This window comes from Lichenostomus cassidix, chromosome Z (assembly GCF_008360975.1).
Source record: "Lichenostomus cassidix isolate B80296 chromosome Z, HeHo_3.0, whole genome shotgun sequence".
In the NCBI taxonomy this organism is placed as follows: Eukaryota; Metazoa; Chordata; class Aves; order Passeriformes; family Meliphagidae; genus Lichenostomus; species Lichenostomus cassidix.
In genome coordinates, this window is record NC_139511.1 from 45,729,537 (window position 1) to 45,753,894 (window position 24,358).

A 24,358-nucleotide genomic window follows, 5' to 3' on the forward strand; every position below is an offset into this window, starting at 1 on the left:
ATGTTGTTTGCTATTCATGCAAACACTGTGGGAAGATAAATTTAGGTATTAGATGGGTGGGAATGGTCTGATTCTTTAACAAGTTAGATCCTGTGATATTTAACAGACACCGCAGACTAAATTGCTCCTACTTCTTATTTGTCACTGTATCATCTGAAAGAATTGGAAATCAATCATACACCATGCATTTTTCAGTTTCAAGAAAAATGTGCCAAAAGCCACTGGTGATATATGGGATGACTGTGATGGGGTGAGAAGAGCAACTATTCCTGTGTATTAACTATAACCTTTGACTCCCTTCAGGAAAAAAAATCAAACTACTTTTTTGTATTGTATAAATGGAGTGTATAGAAGTTTGAAGAAATATGAGGAACTCCTAAAGTAATGCATTAAAAATGAGTACTATTTTTATAGAATACTAGATAGAAGACAGAAGTAGGCAGAGTAATTGTTTACCATAATTGTAAAGTTCCATAGCAAAATAGTATCCTAGTTGAAATATTTTTCACTACTGAAAACACAGTCTGGCGCCACACCCATGCCTCTCAATTCCACTAGCTTTGCATTGTCATGTTTGGGTGTTTTTCTCTTTCCTATGATATAAGCAGTGGATCCCATGGAACAATGAGACCAGCTGGTTGAACTCTAAGAAAAACTCTTTCACATTGGGAAAGAGATCATAGTAAACAGGTACATGAGAAAAATATGGAAGTACCACGTCTCAGGCTCTCCTTCCTAAACCAGACTAAGGAGGTGGGAGAGGGAGAGAATGTGATACTTTTTAGGTGAATTCCTACATACACATAGTTTTTACTTGAAATGCATAATCTAATTACTAGTCATAGTTTTGTATTCATAAAGTACCTAGCAATTCATATTTGACATCATCTTCAGGAGTAATGCTACGTCTCTGAGTAAAGAATTGTGAAACTGGAGAGAATCATTAGGAACAAGTGTGTGGTGCAGCAGGAGTGAGTGTAGTGGGTTGGCTATGGCTGAAGGCAGGCACCCACCAAATCTCCTCTATCACTTCCCTTTGCAATGGGACAGGGAGAGAAAATATAGTGAAGGGCTCATGGGTCAACATAAGAATCAGGAGAGGTTACTGACCAATTACTGTCACAGGCAAACGAGACTCAACTGGGGGATATTAATTTAATTTCATAAATTGAATTTAACAAAATCAGAGCAGGAGAGTGACAAGTAAAATAAATCTGAAAAACACCTTCCTGCTGCTTACTTCTTCCCAGGCTCTTCTCACTCTATCTCCTCCAGCTCAGGCAGACAGGGAAGGAGTTACAGTCAGTTCATCACACATTGTTTCTGCCCCTGCTCAGGGAGAGCTCTTCCCCTGCTCCACTGTGGTGTTCTTCCTGTGGGAGATGGTTCTCCACAAACTTCTTCAGTGTGAGTCCATCCCACAGGGAACAGTTTTCATAAACTACTCCAATATTCATCATTTTCCCTTGGGCTGTGGTCCTTCAGGCACAGTCTGCTCCAGTGTGAATCCCCCACAGGGTCAGAATTCCTACCAGAACACCTGCTCCAGCATGGGCTCATCTCTCCTCTCCTGCAAGGAGCCTGCTTTAGTGTGGGCTTGCCACCAGCTCACAGCTCTCTTTCAGACATCCACTTGCTCCAGTGTAGGTCTCCTCTGTGGATTGCAGGTGGATCTCTGCATCCCAATGGTCCTCCATGGGCTGCAGGAGCACAGCTGCCTCACCATGGGCTGCACTGTGAGCTGCAGGGGAATCTCAGCTCCAGCACCTGAAGCACTCCCTCCCTGTCTTTGTCCACTGACCTCAGTGTCTGCAGTTCTGTTCCTCTCACATTTTCTCTCTCCATTCTTTGCTTTTGATGCAGGTCAGGATATGATTGGTTTTCAAGGATGCAAGTGTGCACTGCTGGGTTGTGTTTAGCTTCTCCTCAAGGTTCTCCTCTCCCTAAGTCCTTCTTGATCTATTCCTCCTCCAGCTTTCATTGGTAAAGGCGATTGCCCTGACCCAGGTGTAGCACCTTGCACATGGTGTTTTAGATGACCAAAAGGAGAGTCACAGAAATCTTTGAGAGTGAATTTATTGTTTAATGTTGTGTTAATATTTCTAATACTGCTCTGTATGTGAAATACACACAAAAAAAGGGAGTGTTTATTCTACATTCTAAAGATACATTAAAAGTTTTATATCTCCATGTATCTAGTGCCTAAAATAAGTTAAAATAAAGCACAGGATATATATACATAACACTATGAAGCAGATAATTCTTCATGTTCCGCACAGAAGTGCTTTGATGACTTTTATGTCTGGTACTGCTTCTACATATACCTACAGTTTTAATGGATGAGTTATAATTGCTGATCCATATTTATGTGATTCTGATATCAGATGGGTTTAAATTCACTGACAGTAATTTCCTTGCAAACATGCTTAGCTTTTCTGGGGTTCACTTCACAGCTGTTAGGTCTCAAAACTAAGCTTCAGCAGTTTTTTTCAAATACTTAAAAAGTACTGATGTACAACATTTAAATGGGATAGGAAATGAAGTATGGGCTGGAACATCATTAAGAATGGGAATACAGAAGGCCTGAGAAAGAGTAAAATGTTGTATTACAGCTTCTCTTTTCAGGCACTTTGAATTTTAGCGTGTATTAATTTTCAAAATTGCCTTAGAAATGAAGGTTTTAAAAAAAATTATATTTGAAAACCCAAACAATCTACTCTGGAAACTTGAAAAGTGGCAGAGATACACTCAGGTTGCACAAGATGCAATGATATCTCACTACAACAGCTCCAAAATAAACAGAAGAAAAAAAAAAAAAACATACAAAAACCAGGGAAAAGACCATCTAAAAATTTAAACATGTGATACAGAGACTATATATTTAAATTATATCACCCAAAAATTACAACATCAAAATCCCTTTACTTAATGAAAGCCCTAAACCAAACTCTTATTTGCCAAATAGGTTTAAGATTTTGAGAAAGGATCAGCTGAAATCTTCCATAGTAAGAGAATCTTTGACAGAGTGTTTAAAATGAGGTGACTATCTATAACCTTCCACATGGTGGAAATTCCTGAGGAAATTGTAGTAGAACTAATAAATCAGAACAGCTTCATGAAACCCCTGTCATTGCTGGAAAACATGATGAAAGAATTGTTCTGTCTGAAGATCTATTAATTTGACATTTAAAATCAACATAGACAAGCCTACAGGTATATAACTAAAAGGTCCAAAATCAGGTTTCATGAAGGAATCATTGAACAGCAAACTCAGGAGAAACACCACACTATTGTAAAAATGATAGATGATGGATGTTACAACAACAACAAAAAATAAAAAAGAAAAACCAAACCAAACACGGCAGAAGGTTTTGAGACTCAATTAAGTGAAAATAGAACAAGTAAACTACTTTTATTTTCACTTGCACAAGTGCCATTTTTGTGAAGTCAAGTATGCGTATTATCAGAAACTTATTGACCTTCATCATGGTATACCATTAATGTGTGGATATTCTACATATTTTATTTTCCTTTTTTTCCCCCTCGGTTTGATTCACTTAAGACCTTAAGTATTTTTAGAGACATTTATCTCTTGAGATAATGATGACTCATCTACTTGCAATATTCTACATGTTATTCAGTCATTTTGCTTTATCTTTACTGGCCTATCTCTTAATTAAGTAGACATAAAGTGGTCTTAATTTGTGTGATTGAGTTTGTTTGTGACACAAAAATGCTACAGTAGATTAATAAACAAAACTGCAGAGAAAAAAGCAGGCACCCTCTGTAACCTAGTCTAATGGTTACCTCTAAGAAGGTTACCTCTTATTAGGATTGTGCTACTTGTCATCTCAAACTTGTAATCTGCATCAGACCATCTGAGAATGCTATGAGTAGACAGATATACATATCACTGCCTGTTTATTAAGTGCTTTCTCTACAAATCCCAGAGCAACAGAAATATTTTAAAATATTCTTTAAACTGTCTTTGCTTTTTTTAGATTCTCTTATCAAGAGAACTTGGAAGGAAAAAAATATATGTCTGCTTTAATAAAATACAATTGTAATACTTTTAATACTTAGAAAGTGTTTCACAACTCTTCATCGTTGAAGTGATAGAACACACATTAATCCCAATTTAACAATAAGGACACTGAAAGAAAAAAACAGGATTTGAATTATTTGAATGAACAACTCTTCTGTTCTGTAATCACAGGACCATATTGCCTCTCTTATCAGAATATCATGTAGTAAATGAATTGAAGCACTTCAACAAAGTAATAAAATTTTTTTTGAATTAAAAACAAATGTGTTCATCTTAAAAGAGAACATACTGCTACCTCCAGGTGTGGTCAGATTTTTATATCATTATCCCCCATTGATATTTAAAAAATTTACTTAATTGATGAAAAACTCACACCGTTTTTTGTTTTTCCAGTGAAAGTAAATCTCTCGGGAGCTTGGTGTAGGATACATACAAATTTTGAGTAACACTGTCAGATAACACAGTGCATCAGAATCAGCAGAATCAGATTTAGAGAACGGTTGTTCACATTTGAAGCTTTCTTCCCTCACTATAATCTCTGCAGTAAGTAACTACAAAGTTGGCACAGAATGTCTATGAGTGGAGTGCAAGTTAAGTATCATGAACCATTTCTAGGAATTTTTCCTAAATGCCTTCCAAGAGAGTGAGAAGATTTCTGTGATGCACATATAAAATTTCTAGAAAGAGGTCCTGTGAGATTTTGAAGTGGTAATTGCAAAGTCCAGCAGCTATGGAGGTCTTTTGTCATCAGTTAATGTGAGACATTAAGAGAGATAAACTGGATCACCCCTGGCAGGGGCAGAGACTGATGGCAGGACGAAGGTGATCAGTGACCCATTAGGAAAGTAAAACATGTAACCCTAGAAACTAAAGTGCTTGTAGTGGCTAAAGTTTGTAACACTATAAAAACATTATGTTCTATGTACAGTAAATAAGACTTTGCATGAACCAGGGTGAGAACCCCAATTCAATCGCCAGCAAGGTCCAAAGTATCTTGGTCTTCTTCTTGCGCCCAGGAACTCTGAATTCCTTCTTTGATTTTTGATCTGGGAATGATTTGGCATTTCTTACTGGTGGAGTTCTGATGGAAAATTGCTGTCTCAGCCTCCAGTGAATGGTTATGTTATCCTGTGTTTAATGACACTCTCTCCCTTTCTCTTACTTGTCACCACCCACCCTCACTCACACACAAATAAAAGCTTTCTTATCTACTTCCTTGATGGGTACAATAGAACTTGTGGATTGATAGTGGGAAATACTTATCAAACATCTTTTGTTGGTTTCTAGTTCAGATCAAAGTACTACTAAATCATGTAAGTGAAGTGTAGACATATTTATTTCACTGATTTCTATGTGTGTTTTGACACAAAAGACAAAAGAACGGCATTTGCCACTTTTTCTGTCAATTGTTCTCTGTATGAATATACATCAAAAAAGAACATATATAATAACTTTTCTAATAAATATCTTTTCCTTGATTTGATAATCTATACTTATGGTATAATGCTACAGAATGCATTCTGACACAATTACTTGCTTTAGGATTCTCATTCTCTTTGAACTTATTATTTAGAAAAAAGCTTGTATATAAATTTCAAATTTTAAAGTCCAGGCTGGTAAAATTTCTATAGCTATTTATATCAGAATGCCAGCACTGAGGAGCCACAGAAAAGCTGAAGTACAGCATAATCATTTTATGTATAATGAGAATTGTTTTTCTTTACTACTTGACAGAACTGTAACATTTAATATTGTTAGGTCTAAAAACAATAAAAGAAACTGTTCAAGTTTTTAGTCAAGGTTAGTAAAGTGGAAAGTTGGTAAATTTTGTGAATGACATAAAACCAAGCAGCATCACTTATTGTTGGATAGCTGGTAAATTTTAATAAAATGTAACAATCCATTGTTACATTTTAATAAAATTTAATAATCCATAAAGTAAATCCATGTGCTATAATGAAAGCTATGTAGAGAAGGTGATCAGATACAAGATTTACACAGAATCAAGGCCAGTACTGATAATATTGGTTATCTGGATGAGGAAATCGAGTGCACCCTCAATCAGTTGGCAGGTGACACCAAGCAGGGTGGGGGTCTTGATCTGCTGGAGGGCAGGAAGGCTCTGCAGAGGGATCTGGACAGGCTGGATCAATCAGCCAAGGCCAAGGCTGTGAGGTTCAACAAGCCCAGGGCCAGGTCCTGCCCTTGGGTCACAACAACCCCAGGCAGTGCCACAGGCTGGGGCAGAGTGGCTGGAAAGCTGCCCACAGGAAAAGGACCTGGGGGTGCTGGTGACAGCAGCTGAACATGAGCCAGGCTGTGCCCAGGTGGCCAACAGCCAAAAAGATCAGTGGCATTCCAGCTTGTGTCAGCAATGGTATGGCCAGCAGGACCGGAGCTGTGATTTTCCCCTGGTGCTTGGTGCTGGTGTGAGGCTCCGCCTCAAATCAGCTCTGGGCTCCTCACTGCAGCAAAGACATTGAAGTGGAGGAGTGTATCCAGAGGACAATAAAACTGGGGAAGGCTATGGAGCACAAGTCCTGTGTGTAGGGACTGAGGGATCTGGGATTGTTTGGCCTGCAGAAAAGGTGGCTGAGGATAGACTTTATCACTCTGTAACTACCTGAAAGGAAGATGTAGCAACATGGAGCTCAGTCTCTTCTCCCAAGCATCAAGTGATAGAAGAGGAAATGGCCTCAAGCTATATCAAAGGTTAGACTGGATATTGGGAAAAAGTTTTCATGGAAAGGCTTGTCAAGCATTAAAAATGGCTTCCCAGGGAAGTGATGGAAACACCATCCCTGGAGATGTCTAAGATGTGTAGATGTGGTGCTTAGGGTGGTTTAAAGGTGGCCTTGGCAGTGTTGGGTGAACAGTTGGACTCAGTGAACTTAGACATCTATTTTAAGCTGCACAGTTCTATGATGCCTTCTGAGCAATGTCCTATGAAAAGTAAGCACTGATTTCCCAAAGTGTTAATGAAAGTATTCAAAAAAAAGCAAATGTAAAGCTCAGCCCCTGTGACGGTTTAAAGCACAGAAGCAGAGCAGCTCAGGGACAATTGCTTTGGAACAGCAGAAAGCACCCCAGGGATGCCAGGGTGGCCCTCAGGGAGCAGGACCCCAAAGCAGCAATGAAGCCACAGCTACATCCCAGGCTGGACCACCAAGTTAACAGCCAGCAGATCTGCAGAAAAGCCCTGCTCTGCAGTCTGAGACTTGAGTGCTGTAACCAGCCTTAGGCTCCTTTGCATAAGCCAGACACTGACCTACTGCAGAGACTTCCAAGGAGTCCACCAAAGCAGTATGTGGACCCAAGCACAAGCTTGGGTCATAAGCGGCTGCAGAACTGGGTCTGCTCCTTCTGGGAAGGAATAACACTGTGTAGGACCCTTATTGGTGTGTATGGATACCTGGTATAAGGGAACAGAGAAGGCAGTGCCAAGCTCTGCCCAATATTGTTTAATGGTAGTATTTAAAAAAATATATAACAAAAAATAATTACTAGATATTAGAAAAAGCTTTTCATTTAAGTGTGATTTACCTCTAGTAAAAATAGCTTCAAGAAGCTGTGGAGTTTTTCTTCTTGGAAAATGAGCAGACTGATTGCTGTTTCTTTCTAACAGTTAGGGGTTCAGAGTGTTGAGGGTACAGCTGTTCTCAGAACAGAGCAGCACTGCTTGCCCAGTGATGTGATCAGATGTTAATTTCCTAAGCAGGATACTTATATCTGGTGAACTGCAGTTTCCTTTCTAACATTGCTCCGCAGCCAGTTCACACACTTCACATTCACATGAGCAAAGGCCCAGTGGCTGTGACCCACCCAGCCTGTTTATTAAGCTCTTCAAAATTGTTTTCTCACATACTTACACATTTGAAGTGAATCTTAGCTTTCAACACTCACATTCTGTAAAGTCAACTTTCCGAAGATAAATAATGTTCCTCTTTGTATTAGAAGTGCATTTTTGCTTTCCAGTTGGAGTTCTGAAGCATTGCTTTAGAAGGAATGTCAAGAAAAACATCAAGTTGGCAGTTGCGAATAATGGATAGCAGTTACTTTTATACTGATTGACTCTGAACCCTTCTACTTTTCCTTTTAAAGGTCATATTTCATTCATCTAAAAATTTATCTATAGATCTACTTTTATGATGTGATATAATAAATTTCCTCATTTATTAAAATATTAACAAACAAAAAATATTTAAGCTAAATAAAGAGGAAATCTGTTGAGAAGATATGGTTTATAATTTCAATAGCTGCTTTAGGAGTACTGCATGCCACCTGTCAATATTACATAATCCAGGTGTGTTGATTTTTAATAATTCTAGTTTGTATAAAAAATTAAAATTGTGTTGACTCTAATATAATTTCCAGCTGTTAAAACTATCTTTCCAGACCTCACAGTAACAAGATTTATACAAAATATGTTTTCATATTCAATAGCACACCTCCATGAATGGAATTGACAAAAAAACTGTTTCACGATACAACCTAGGGCACAATAAAATGGATCATAAAGTAAATGCATCTTGTTTAGTCCACAGTTTCAAGAGAGACTGTCTGTGGTGTGCTTACCCGCAATTGTTTATGACTTTTCTCATGTCCTTAGGATTTCTACTATGTTCTTACTAGTTTGTCTTCTTATCCTAATGCTAAAAAATAGGAGAGTTATAGAGTTCTTTGAAAGGTTTTGTATTGTTCATTATTTATGTTAAATGATAGTATTGCAAGGTTCTATTTCAGTGACACTAATTTAAATTCTTCTAAAATAATACTGTTTCTGACAATGTGATTTCCTTTTTCCCTTTTTTTTTTTTTTGGTGGCATTTCTACTGTCTTTTTTTAACTGAAAGCAATTAAAAGAAGCAATTGCATTGTTACATACTGGACTAGCCAGGATTATAGTGCCATATTGCACTCCACCACGGAGGAAGTGATGGAGATTCCTGACTATTCTGTTCTAATGTGGCTGAATGGCAGAGCTCTGAGGGTTGTGATCAATGGAGTAGAATCCAATTGCAGACTGGTGTTCCCCAGGGAATAATACTAGATAATAATACCAGTACCAGGAACAACACTGGATCCAGCCATGTTCAACTCGTTTCTCGATGACATGGACAGAGGGATCAATTGCACCCTCAGGAACTTTGCTGGTGACATGAAACTGAGGGGAGTGGCTGATCCATCTGAAGTCTGTGCTGCCACTCAATGGGACCTTATTGGCTGAAGAGTTGCATGCAGAAGAACCTTATGGTGTTCAACAAAGATAGGTGTAGGGTCCTGCATCTGGGAAGGAATACGTCCTAGTACCAGTACAGGTTCAGAACTGACCTACTAGAGACCAGCTCTGAGGAGAAGGACCTGGGAATCTTGGTGGATCACAAGCTGAACATAAGCTGGCAGTGCCATTGTGGTCAGGAGGGCCAATGGTATCCTAGAGTGCACCAGAATGAGTGTGGACTGCAGATCAAAGGGAGTGATCCTTCCCCTCTAGTTCACAGAACCGCAGAAGCACAGAATCACAGAACTGGTGACAGTCACAGATTGGAAGGCACTACAGTGGGTCATCTGGTCCCTGCTCAAGCAGAGTCATCCCAGAGCACATTGCACAGGATTGTGTCCAAATTATTCCTGAATATCTCCAGTGAGAAAGATTTCACCACCTCTCTGGGCAATCTGTTCCAGTGCACAGTCACCTGCACAGTAAAGCAGTTCTTCCCCATGTTCAGGTGGAACTTTCTGTGCATCAGTTTCTGCCTGTTTCCTCTTGTCCTGTTGCTTGACACCACCAAGAAGAGCCTGGGTCCATCCTGTTGGCACACCCTCCTTTAGCTATTTGTACACATATATGAGGTCCTCTCTCTGTTCTCTCAAGTCTGAACAGGCCTCACCATGAGATGAGCTCAACTGATTAGAGCATGCTTCTAGTAATGCCAAGGTCATCCCTGTATGAGCCATTCACTGAAGAGCTGTACTCAATGATCCTTGTGGGACAGGCTGTCTGGGGAGGATTGGAGTCTCCCTCTCTGCAGACATTCAACAACCACCTAGAGGCATTCCTGTGTGACTATTGGATGATGCCTAGAGATCCTTTCCAAGTCTAAATATTCTGTGGTTCTGTGAAACACCAAAACTTTGCTGTTGATACGAGCAATACTAATATAACTACATTTATATATAGGCATTATGAAGGGAACTTCTGCATTTAAAAATCTAAGCATCTTAGCCCTCATTCATCTCATTGTATGACTTCTTCCTCCTGTGAAACTGTAAATTTGGTGTTTTCCTAAAAAATTTTAGGTTGCAGATTTTTTTTTTGCTTACAGACTTGATTAACGTTTTACTTGTTTGTTTTTTTTTTTTTTTTTAGAAGAATGAAACCAATTCTTCTGTTAGTTGAATAGCATTATAATGTTTTACTGTAAATTGTGGAATCAGTTAGTTCTTATATTAGTTCTTCACAAGTTACACCACTAAGTTTATACTACTTATTTAGCATGGATTTGTGCCTTGGATCAAGTGAGACTAATTCTTTTTTTGATTTTCCCAAGTTTTTGTGGTGTGCCTTCTGATAAAGAGGTAATTTTTTTTTTAATGATTAAGATTTACAGAGGATGTTTGGAAGGTAAAATTCATCTTTGATTTGATATTTTGCAATTCTAATACACCATGTACCATAGATAATCTGAATAAACCAGGATCTGTTATATTCTTTACAGACATTGACTATATAGATTTTGCAAGCACTTGGAAAACAGAATAACCATGAATGGAAGTATAGGTGATAGGACTGTACTCATAAGAATAATCCAAGATTTGAAGAGTCGAGGATGTGGGAGTGGCCTTTTTATATGGTCAGTTAAAATATTGACTATCTTATGCTGATTTTACTTCTTTTTTCTGCTTTGTGTGCAAACTGATTCAGTAGAAAAAGCTAAATCCAACAGCTGCAGATTAAAAATGCAATTAAAATATTGAATAAAAGTGAAAACAGTCCAAAGGCAATGAATTTTTAAATTTGCCTTAAAAAAACAAATAAATTTGAGTTCTGATTACTAATATTTTACCTTCCACCTCAGGGTTAACTCTAAAAATGTATTGTATTTGGGCAGTAGAATCTCTACAGAACAGCTTCAAGAACTGAATAGCATGGAAACTGAAGGCTTAGAACAAATATTCAAATTGCATATTTTATTTTCAATAATTCAATTATTTTTATTACTCAGTGAGATCCTGATTCATAAATAACGGATCTTACATGACTTACTGTTGCTAATACCATTTGAATCCTTTATCTGAAAACAGACATTTCTGTTTCCAGAGCTGCTTTTTCTCTAAAAAGTGTTAGATGACAGTGTAATAACAACCTCTAATAACTGTCCACGCTAGCATGTGTCATGTACCTATTAGTAGCAATAGTTAGCTCCCTTCCAGTTGACAATGTAGTTATGTTCAGTTTTTCCATAAAGGGGGTGTCAGAAATTCTTCCTCAGCTACAGGTTTTAAATTTGTGTGTATTTTGTTAAGCCATAAACCTGCATCCAAAACTTTTTAAATTTAAAAAACACCTCCCTTTAATAATTTCACTTAATATGCTTATGAATGAGTGAAACAAAATTTATGTGCAGTTCCTGTAAAGGTAATTAGCATGTTTTTAATTAGCATTTGTTAATAAAGTAATAACTTAAATTTTTCCTTCATGTTACAAAGATGATATTTGGGTATCCATCACTTCTTGTGAACCCCTGCACAGCTGAAGACCCATACAACAACATGAGTGAAAAACAAAACAGCTTTTTATCTAAATACTGTCAGACTTCAGCCCTTTCATGTGAAAATATGTTTGACTTCTTAGATTTCAGTTTGTTATTAAGAACTGAGTCAAACATGAAAGATGTTAGAATAAGCTGATATATACTATTCTTACTTTAAAAATGATGTAGTATCTCTCCAGAAATGCTTAGCTTTGTCCCCTATTTAAAATCAATTGCTTGGTCACAGGCATATAAACAAACTATTGTTGTTAAGGAGTGCATATTTACAGTATAATGTTTACTCAGCTAACTCTATATACATTCTTAACCCAGGGTACACATTTTATAGATAACCATTTATGAGATTGTGTATAACTAAAGTGACAAGCCATCTGTAACTTTGACTTTAAAATTACCAATATGCTGCTGAAAGCAAATATTAATGTCAATGCAGCTTGAGGAAAATTCATACTGTTTATAAATAGTGATAATTATGAGAGAATTAATTTTTCTGAAATTTTTTTTATGGTTTTGACTCTGTAAGGTAAATTTATTTATGAACTGCTAAACCATGATCTTTTCCGTTGTGAGAAAAAAAAGGAAATATTATATAATTATATTTTCATTAAGAGGGACATAGGGTGTGTGAGCTATTACATTCTTTTATGCAGATCCACAAAATGTGAATCAGATGTAACCACCAACTGTTTGAAAAAATTACTTTCTGTTAACGAGGAGTCATTATTAATTGTTTCATCTGGGGAGTTCCACAGGGGGCTGTTTTGACCATGTTGTTTTTCACTGTCTAAAAGAAAAGCTATCTGAATGACAGAAGAAACCATAAGCTTTAAAAATATGTGGCTGATGGATAGCTGGGCAGGATTGTAAATACTACGGAGGATAGGATTTGAATTTACAAAAATCCTGGCAAATTAGACAACTTATACAAATACAACAGTATGCAAGAAAAATGAAAGGATATCACAAGATAATGCACATAAATTGACCACAAATAATTGGATAGAGTGCAGAAACACAAAATTTTAACACTGCCTAATACTACATGTTTGCTAGAATTTAGACAAATTCCTTAATACATCCCACTCCACCACTGAAATTTCAGGACCTATTTATGCATACTGTCACTCTTTTCCTGCTTTCTCTATACATCTGACACTACCTTTAAAGGCAAGAAGTTAAGGTAAAGTGAGATTTCGTGCTAGTAAATAATAACATACTGCAAGCTGTGTATCTGAGCATCATGAATTAAAGACCATCTGCCTTGGAAGTTCAGATATGGCCATTCCACCTCATAAATAAAAAGAGCTAACAAAGTGATACAGTAAGAAAAAAAATAGTCTTTAATAGAAAACTTTTGATAGTATTGTCATGTAAATATGGGTTCTGTGGTGTGTTAGGGAGTTCCAAACTGCAATATTGTGGTAACAAACCTGGCTGGGTTTTCAATTAAGGTTAATACAGAGAAGAAAGGGAGAGGTATTTTATGCAAGTATAGATTATCTGCCGGGAAATTTATGTGAGTTGCTATTAATCTAATCTCTACAAAAAAGTGAATTACATATGATTTTGAGTTTTTAGGCTTTGTTATATGTACACCTGTATTTTGGAATAATTCAGGAGATTAAGAAAAAGGGATTATAGAATTTAATGGAACTTTCTGATTTCTTCAGCAGGCATTTTTTTGTGTCTTTTGAAGAAATGTTAGGAGGTTGACAAAGGTTCTGATTCAGCAAGAATAGAAAAAGTTTGTGAAATGTCTGTGGTTGGAATATTGCAAAGATTAAGGCCCATGGATCAAACATACATTCATGAATAATAGTATTTGGCTTTTTTTTTAGTGAAGGGAACACAGATATCATGAAAATTACAGAGCAGTGCTAAATAGAATGCATTGCTACTGCTCTTACATTAGGCTTTACTTGAATCTGTTTCCGGCTGTGAAAGAACCAGACAACACAACAATTTATGCAACTATTACCAATCTCTTTTACACTATGTTGTTTTTCTAAAAATCTCAGAAATGGGAAAGGATCTTGTATTCATAGGAGAATAGAATCATTAAGATTGGAAAAGACTTCAAAACTAATAAAGCCCAACTCTTCACCATGCACTGCCATGTTCACCACTAAACCATTTGCCCAAATACCACATCTACATATTTTGAACACTTCCAAGGATGATGATTCTGCAATATCCCTGAGTAGCCTCTTCCAATGCCTAACCATCCTTTCAGTGAAGAATATTTGTTTAATCTCTACAATCTCCCCTCATACAATTTGAGGCCATTTCTTCTTGTCCTGTCTCTTGCTACCTGGGAGAAAAGGCTAAGGCCCCACCAGACTACAGCTCCCTTTAAGGCACTTGTACAGATCAATAGGATGCCCTTTGAGACTCCCTTTTTTCCATGAAAAGAGTCTAGAATACTTTAGATGTGTAAAAATTAACTAGATCTTGTGGCAAAAAATGAATTTGCATCTAAATGAAATGTTAAAAATTTCTTTTTCTTAGCCTATTTGGGATGTCCTGAACTTTTAATTTTATCCTCCTTTTGGAGTGGGTATCTCAGGATACTACTGTTGTGACTGAAATAAGATTTTGGACAATGTTTTTCCTGGGATTGAATTTAACTTTTTAAGTCTATTGAAACTTGGTGCAACCCTTGCAGAGAAAAGCAGAATTAATAGAAGATGGTAAGGTTAGAATTCCTTCTGGAATTTGTCTCAGTAATCATCATCATAAAAGCAGAGGACATTGTTTTCTATGCTGAATTATAAACAGTATTTCAAATTCAAATTGCAAAAAGACCATTGAAAACAATATTTTATGCCCTTTTATCCCCCCTGACCCATTGAAAGAGAGGTACAGTATCATTGTCCAATACTTTGTAATCATGGAATGATAGTTATTGCCTGGTAGTTCCATGATGCCTTTAAATAAGGGGAGTTATAAAAGGAGATTGTAAATGCAGTAGTCTACTTAGTTAATGATCACTAACAGTGGTATTTACTTAAGCAATAATAGAATAAAGCATTTTCATATTATGATAGCGTCTTGCTTGTTTTCTAAAATATTGATGATTGCAGGTCTTGGGAAATTCCAATATATTTGGGAAAATAAGCCTTAAAAACTTGAAAATTGTTGAAGAAATGTCCTGCAACAGTGAAAATGTGCTAAGCATTTAAATGTTGCTGAATAATGTCCTTGAGTTGTGTGTGTTTGCAGACTTAGAGAATAAATCACTTTTTACATTAAATAAAACCAAATTACTTCCAGGAGGTAGAGGTCCTGTTCTCTTTAAAGTACAATTAATTTCTGGCAATGCAATATAATGAACTATCTTATTGATATTTTTGGTTTATATGCATAGAAATAATGTATAAAAATAGCACTTTTCATTTAAACCTGAGAGTGTTTAACTAAAACTCTCAAGATGATTTCACAGAGCAGAAAAGTTTGTGGACACAATTTGCAACTTTTTTAGATCAATATTTTAGTTAACAGCAGAACTAAGATTATGCTTGAAGGTTATTAACATACAATTTCCTGATTTAAAGCACTTGGAGGCTTTCTATGTAAGGATTACAGTGCTGCTACAATTACCTAATGCCGTAGGGAAAGTAGTAATGCATAGCTTTTTTGCCAGTTTCAATTCTAGGAAACTTTTTTGCCAGTTGGTTTAAACTAGAGCAAAATAGTCTAGAATAATTGTCCACCTAGAGATTGAAAATAATAAAATAGAAAAAAGGTATAGTGAGCCTCAGGTCAATTTAGACTCTTTTAGACCCTCTGCTTGCAACATATATTTAGCTTAAGAGTCATATTCTCACTTGCACTGTGATTCTCCTGTCAGAAGTCATATACTGCTGCTGTCCTAAGACAAGGAAAGGGAAAAGGATTGCAAAATACAGAGGAATGTCATGAGAACATTTGATTGGAGATATAAAAGTAAAACTCCTAAAATAGGAACATTGTTGGCTTGAGTTGGGGTTTTGTCCTTGTTGTTTCCCCCTAGAAAAATAACAACAATATTGCATGATGGTTTCTGCAGAGAGAACAGACTGTTCAGCAGGTTGAGACACCTAAGACAAAATGTATTTTTATGGTGGCAATTCTGAGGTCTTTTACTTGTAAACATTGACAAGGTTCTGCTGCATCCTTTTGATTTTCACTGTTAAATGTTCAGCTCAAGCCTTTGCTAAAAACTTTAAAAATAAAGGTAACCTGAATATTTTAATATAAAGAAAAGATAACTATATATATTTTTACCCTCAAGTTCTTTTCTTGAACATGTGTAAAATACTTTGGGGAAAAAAAATCTGCCAATCCTTGAGCCATGAAAAAAATTCCAAACCAACAAAGAAATCCAAAACACAATAGCAATCCTTCAAAAACAAACAAACAAACAAAAACAAAAAAAATCCCAAACCAACAACCAAACCAAAAAAAAAAAAAAAAGCAAACCCACAAAACTAATTTATCTAATGCAAACACCATGGAAAAATTGTTAGAAGTTGGCAACACTGCAAGCACTGAATGGATAATCTGTTAATAGGATGTCTTGAATAATTTTAAGATTACAGAGGCATACATACTTCCTCCAAAGCATGCAGATTACCATTATAGCACCTAATATTCTCCTTTTATATGTTAATTACCATTAGCATAAAACTAACATAAATTTTATATTAAGTTTATGCATAATTTTTCTACTCATCCTTCTTTGATATTATTCAAAAAGACACAGTTTTACTTTCTGTATTTTCTAATATTTATTTACCAGATTTTAAATTTTGAGCATTAATCTTCGTTAATGTTACACTGGAAAGAGAAAAATGCCTGCAGACAAAAAGCTGGAAAGTAATTTGCTGCAGGAAAATCAATTTTAGATTGTTTTTATTAAACTAATGTGTAACCTCAAACCTTATTAATGGAATAACCATGGTTATAGTATTGATAAATTTAACAAATCTTAGCAATTATAAAGAAATGCATCCAGGTCCATGAAATGAATGTTAATTCAATGATGAATCATTTGTATTTGATGATCATAAAGGAGATTTGCTGCACTAATCAGTTTTCTTCCTCTGCTTTTATAGAAAACATTCCTTTTTTGCATCCCCATATTTACAAACATCCATGTCCAGTCAGACTCTTTATTGCCTTTACTCTGATGCACTTTCATCAGTCACCACAAAGTATTCTAACCCCTTTCAAACATGGAAAATATATCCTTTATTATTATTTTAATTATTTTGATATCCCCCTCCAAAAACTAAAATCTTAGAATATGGTCTGGTTTTTTTATTACCATCCGAGCATTAAAGCAATTTGTTTTCCGAAGAAACTAGTTATGTTCAAATAAATGTCTCAAGTCATAATTTGAGCTGCTCTGGTGTGCCATCTGAACTCTTCTATCCAGATATCCCTGGAGTTTACTGGTCTCCACAGAAATTCACAAATTCTAATTTCCAGGAGAGAGCTTAAAATTGATTTCTCTTCAAAACACTGTTGGGGTGTAGGGAGAGGAAGATTGAACACACTTGAAAGCTTAGGCTTTTATTCGGCTGCTTTTCTGATATAAAAGAATAAATGCTTCTTTCAAAGTATGCTATTGGAGGTTCAAGTCGGTTGATATTCATATAAGGTACATGTATGTTAATTATTTGTGGTTTTTATACACATTGAACAAGCATTTACTTGTTTTGTTGTATATCTAATGCCTGACAATTTATTGTCAGTGGTGATAGAAAGCTCTTGCTTTGTGTTTTTCAGATCTCAGGATAGGGTATTTTTGATTGTGTTCCAAACCTGCAAGCTCAGGGTGAGTAAAAATTTTTGTCATTTTTTTAGCCTGAATTGGGATGGTTTTGAAAATAACTATATTCTAATATATGACCATATTTCCTGGAACGTGAAAAAAATCCTAAAGACGTCCCACCCAGTCTGTGATAATGTCAATCAGTGATAACAGTGACTAATTACTTTCTGTTTGTTTCAAGATATTGTAAGGAAGAAGGGGGTTCTTCTCATTTTCCATGTAGCAGCAAAATGAACGTGTTCATGTTTTGTTTGTTTGTTGTATTTTAACATAGTTTGACTGAAGAGATCATGAAATAAGAGTATTTAAATGCTACAAGTGTAATTTGAACACGTTGTAGTTTGAGATTAATGTTAACATAGTCATCAAAAACAGAAGTTGATGAGTGAGAGAAATAACCTGAACCAAAGAGGCAACGATCTGCAAAAATGACGGAGATTCTCCAGATATAAACTGCATCTCTGTACTTTAAATAACTGGTGAGAAAGCAGTTTTCACTTTTCACTTTCAAGAATGAATAAGGACCAAGCAACAGAAAACAGTAATACTATCACTTTAGGGTTTTATCAACATTATTTCTTACTGTCAGGATTTTTGCGTTACAACGTGGGGGAGTGAGAGGTAAGACAGATAGCTGTTATAATGAAAACTAAAATTACTGGAAACCTGTGGTTGCTGGAAATCAATCTTTGTTCTTTTTCATATACTAAGTTTTTTGAGAAACATTATGTTTAAAATTAAGTAATTTGAACAAAATAGATTCATATTTAGTATGTTCCTGGGATAATTTAAAAAGTAATGTAATAAAGCCATTGAGATAAACAAGCTTAAACAGGTTACCAGAGCATTCTCCTGTGTTTTAGGCTCGTTTCATAATATTGAACATAACAAAGTAAAGTGCTTGTTTCATAACAGGGGACAATATGATTAGCATGCAATTGAGATCAAACTCATGAGTAAACCTCATTTGTATAACACAAATAGCTGTCATCCAGTGCATACACGGGCAGCAAACAGCACTTCTTGACAGTGGAAACCTAACCCCGGGAGAACAGATCTGTCAGCTTTGCTTTGTGTATCTACTCTCTGTGTGAAGGTAGTAGTTTAAAAAGCACAATATATTTTGCCTGTTGCTGCTTTTGTGCTGAGTTACAAATGTTGAGCTTTAAAGGATATTTCTCTTTCAGAGGCTGCTCATGAGAGTTTAAATTTAAAATTTTGTATTATCAATTTTAAAAATGACATAAAATATTTTTTCTTAATACTCGGGCAGGTCTGATGACCTTTGTTTCTACCTTGTTTCTGCTGGTTTTCCATGAGATTATTTCTTGGGTTTTTGCTCAGTCCTTGAAAGTGAAATTGATTATTACTATCTCACATGTTGCACATCACAATTGTAGAATCTCTCTTGCAGTAGGTAATATAGAGGCGTCTACTGTAGATTTAGATGTATCTATTATAAGGCTGTAAAATACATTTAAATTCAAAATCCCTCAAATCTCATTTTTTCCCAGATTTCAGAATGTATACAGGGACACAGGGTTTATCCATATTTCTGTAAAACTTTGTCATTCATAGAAATTCTTTATCAGTAAGAAGATCTAAAATTCTCAAAACCATTATTTGTGTAGATATATTTGTTTTGTGAAGTTTTTAATTTCTGGTGGTTGAGGAAACACTGGAAGTGTTTAATAACCATTCACTGAAGTGACTGTTAGAGAAGTCTCACTATAATACCTGAGTATTAGTTAATATAAGATTCCTGGTAACATTTTCCCCTTATGTTTTGAACAACTGATGCTATATAAAATACATATAAGCATATGTCTGAGTGTGTCTATTGCGTATGATAAAGCTTGATTTTCAAAGAAAGAAGTATGCGAAGACAATGGTATTTCATGGTTTGATGAACTATTGATTAAACATTCTGCTAAAGTACTTTTTGTGTAAATATAGGAGGCGGCAGACCCAATTGCATTAAATAATTGATAAATAAAATAAAATTATGATAAACTAAGGGGGAGAGGGGTATGATGTAAAAAAAAAACCAAATTCAAATAAACCCCCCCAAATGATATACAACAGAAATCATTAACTTTTGTTGGAAAATCCAGGGAAAAAGCTCCAAAACCTTAAAAAAAAAAAAAAAAACCCAAACCCACAAAAAAACCCCTTTTGCCACTTATTTAAGTTGCATCACTTAAGTTCAGCATAGTTGGCACAATTAAAAAAATGCAACTGGTACAGATTTATTGTGTGAGAGGGCTCTTTTCCAATGTTATAATCTTTCCAATCTACCTAAAGTAGAAAGATAAATAGTCTTATTAATTCTTTGCATTAATTAATAAATTTCGGTGATGTCTATTAGACTTGAAATTCTCCTCAGTGTTGTTTGTAAACTCTGTGTATAGCAGATTTGTCACAGATCTTTCTTACATTTTTTCTTAGACTGAAATTTATATATGTAAAAGTGACGCTTCAGATGACTGAAGCAGAACTTAGAATGATACAGACATCTGCTGATTATTAAAGAATCCTTGCAAAATTTGGATCAAAACCATGTTTTCTTGGGTTAGAAGTTCAAACAAAGGCTTGTGGTATGCCTGATTTAATAATTTGTTATAAAAACTCTAAAACCAGGACACAAACCTAAGTAATATTGACACTGTTAAAATGCTAGTATTTTCTGAGTCTTACCGTGTTGTATTGGTTTTTTTAAAAAATGACATTAAATTATGTATATGTTTAGAAAATATTACTCAATTAATGATTTCAACTTTCTTCTTCACTTCAGAATTGCATGATCATTCTTATGGAGGTTAAAAAAAAAAAAAAAAAAACTTATACAGAACCAGTGGATGAAAATAAATATTTCACTGGAAAATGAATACCAGAAACTTACCCAACCTTATGTCAATGTCATGTTCATACCAACACTTAAGGGCAGTATGTATATTTTTATACAAAATAAATAAATAACAATTAAAAATAACTAAATAAATCTAACAAAATTAAAGGAACCACAAAAACAAAAACACAAACCCAAAACCCCTTTTTTCTTTGACCTATTTCTTTTTATCATTTTTTCCAGTTCTCTTCTAGTTCAGTTCGTAACTTTTTTAACACCTTTCATATATTTTATTGATCTGTTGCCTCGTGTGATTAAAGAAGGAATATAAAAGTTCAGGATTTTGGTCAATTTTCTCAAAAAAGCCACAGATCAGCCACTTAAATTTGCAAAACATTCCTTCAGAGATAAATATTAAATATTAAAAAAAATACAGTGGAAGAAAACAAAAACATCTGTTTCCTGACACCTTGTGGAGAGATGAGTCTGTAAGGGGCAGTGTGCAGCTTCAAAAATTGTGAAGGATTTGTCTCACCCCTTAGGATATTAGGCAGCTGAATCAATTCTGATAACTTCCCATAGTTGTCTTGCACACCCTTTTGGTGAGCACTGTCAGAATAGTAGACGTGGAGAGTGAACTTTAGTTTTTTTGTATGTTCAGCTTGTGATGTTTATTTCTACAAGCTGACACTTATGAAAATTGTTTCTGTCAATCTGTGTTTGTGACATAACATGTAATCATCCCAAAAAATCACAATTTTAAATTTTTTATAATTTCTTATATTATCTAGAAAACCAATATAAGAACAAACAAAAATCGATGTTTCCATTTTAATATTAATCTTTTTGAAGAGAGATTTTGCAGACATAATCTTAAAATGCCTTTTTACCTGAATTCCTCTGAGTGCTGTGTCACAAATTATCAAGTACATTTCTATAGGTACGCTTGCATGTTCACTGGATACACCTTGATGCTAGTTACTGCATTTAACATTGTATTGGGAAAACTTTACTTCTGATTACTTATTTACATATGAACGGATGTACATAAATACAAACAAATATGGACATGTGTATTTAAGAGCATATTAGGCTTCCTGAATGCATTCAGATTTGATCCTGTACAGACTCTGAGTGCATTTGTGCTTTATAGACAGACATATATGCGCGAATACATACAAATGTTTATTTATACATTGACAATATGATAGGTAGTATTTTCTATAAAAGTGCTTAACCAGTTGTTCTTTAATGTAAATTTTAAGCATAAGTGTACTAAAACAGGGAGAAGTTGGACAGAAAATATATCTTTTAATACTCTTTTTACTGGGTTCATTAGTGTGTAAAAAGGTGTGGATAGACACTCTGCAAGCCTTGTCATGTAAAGTAAAAGGTTGTATGTAAATTATGATTTACATAATTTTGGGTTCCTTTACTGTTCTTTTTTTGTTGAAGCCACAAAAGAATCCTCCTGCTGAAAAAAAATCTGTCTTTCTGAAAGAGTAAAATGTATCACCAAAAATTATTTCTTTATTTGAAACACGAAGTAGTCACTAAAATATTTTTTCTTATTAAGAAATAGAACCAATGAAAGATAACCAACTTACAAAAAATGTACAATGGAAAAAAAGCCTATATACTGAAGACACTTTTTTAATAAGCATACTTTGAAAATATTGATTAAAAAGTCCTGTCATGGCCACTGCCCAGGGCAAATTATCATTAGAATGATGATATGCAATCTTGATGATATTCTCTTTTGTACCTCTGAGAATGTCATTGGATCTCCTGGGAGTATGATTATTTCTGAAGTCAAAATCACCTTGAAAAGAAAAGGTAGCGCGTATCTCATTTTCAAATTGATGGAACTAAACATACAGTGAGAGTAAATTTCTTCTAATGTAAACCAGAGACCCACATTACAATCCTCAGGGTTTTGCAGTAGTGATTATATCCCGTTCATTATAAAGAACTTTGCTAGTAATTATTGTACCTTGAAACTTGCTTACAAATTGAGACAGGGCTTGTGGACAAGATATGGAGCTTGTTATGTGGAGCTGCAGAAGATAGAAATTTGTCAGAAACTAAAGCAAGTTGAGCAAGGAAGAAACACCAGTGTTATACAGCCAAATGGGCATCAACTTTGGAATCAATTTCACCAGTAACATGATTTAAATTATTCAATGAATGTCAGACATGCTTTTCCTGACACACTAACAATCACTTGTAATGGACACAGTGGTGGTTACCATTGTCGATGGATTATCAGAAGTGTTCTTAGACTGATTTTCTAAAATATCTCTGAACTTCTTTCTCAAATCACAGCCATCCTACTAAATGTAGCAATGTGGGGTTTTGGAATTTCATGTGCTCCTTTGTCCCTCTGCTTTGTATACCATTAGTTAATTTTGAAATATGCATTCTGCTGTACCTGAAATCTACTGGTGGGTTCCCTATGCCTGTCCTCCCTTCAGACTCCTCGGGACTGGCTCTGGTGGAGACAGTCCCTCCCCCTTCCTTTCCCTTTATAAGGTGATGTCCAGATCAGCTCGAGGTCTCTGCATCTCTGAGCTGGCAGCCCTTATCCTGTCCTTGCGTGTCCTCCCCCCTTTCTCCTCCCCTGCAACCCCCTTTTCCCCGTTACCCCAAATAAACCTCCCTGCCAGAACAGAGATGGAGTCCAGTTCTTTCTTAGTCTCACTATATTCCTGCTGAATTGACGTGGTTTGAAGACTGATGCCATGCCGCAGAACCTCGGGGGCCGCCCGCCCCAGATTCGGTGGAATTACACGAACCAGAGACCCGGTCCGGGGGGGAGCCGGCCTGTGCAGCCCTCCCAGACCGTGATACATCAACTAAACACAATTATTCTTGGTTGCTGTCAGGATATGGGAAGTGGGAAGGAATATTTTGAAGCTATTACCTTGTATTTAAAACCCATGTCGATATCTGCTTGTGTAAGTTTAGAGTTACTCCCTTTTTACAAAGGATATGGAATAGGAAATGTAAATTATAATTTAAAGGTAAAATTTTCTCTTTCGTCTAGTCCCTATCATTATAACAGAACATAGGAAACAGAGAGGCCTTAAAATGCAACATAGCAAGTTTTCCATTTACATTATTAGAGATCTGCTAGCACTCCAAAGGAAGAAATTTCTCTCCAGGACCAGAAGATACTGCACTACCGCTTTGCAATCTGCAAGAGACAGGTCATCCTCAGGAAAACTGGCATCCTGAGCTGGTAGACAGGGACAGGGAGCAGACTAGCACCAGTGTAATACAGGAGGATGAAGTTAGTGAGCTGTTGAGCCACTTAGACGTTCTCATGTCTATGGGACCAGATGGGATCCATCCTAATGTGATGAGGAAGCTGGTGGAAGAGCTCACTAAGCCACTCTTCATCATTTATCATTAGTCGTGGTTCACTGGGGATGTCCCAGATGACTGGAAGCTGGCCAGTGTGACACCCATTCACAAGAGCCGGAAAGAGGATCTGGAAAACTCCAGGCCTGTCAGCCTGACCTCGGTGCCCAGCAAGGTTATGGAGCAGATCATCTTGTGTGCCATCACACAGCAGCTATAGTATGGCCAAGGGCTCAGACCCAGCCAGCATGGATTTAGAAAGGGCAGGTCCTGCCTGGCCAACCTGGCCTCCAATTATGACCAGATGACCGACGTGGAGGTGTTATTTGGTCCTCATCAGAGGAACCTGTACCACTGGATAGATGGGCTGAATCCGATGATATGGTATAATATTTGGTCCTCATCAGAGGAACCTGTACCACTGGATAAATGGGCTGAATCTGATGATATGGTATAATAAGAACAAGTGCTGTGTCTGCACTTTGGCCACAACAATTCCCTGCAGTGCT

The 24,358-nt window shown here is 36.0% G+C and overlaps 1 protein-coding gene across 1 annotated transcript in view; it reads left to right on the forward strand.

Moving 5' to 3' along the window:
* PTPRD (protein tyrosine phosphatase receptor type D) overlaps window positions 1–24,358 on the forward strand; it is a 1,173,827-nt gene that overhangs the window by 456,741 nt on the left and 692,728 nt on the right. Inside the window, exon 6 of the mRNA XM_085043363.1 lies at window positions 17,593–17,641. The gene's annotated coding sequence lies outside the window, so the exon portion shown is untranslated. The remainder of the gene's footprint in view (window positions 1–17,592; window positions 17,642–24,358) is intronic.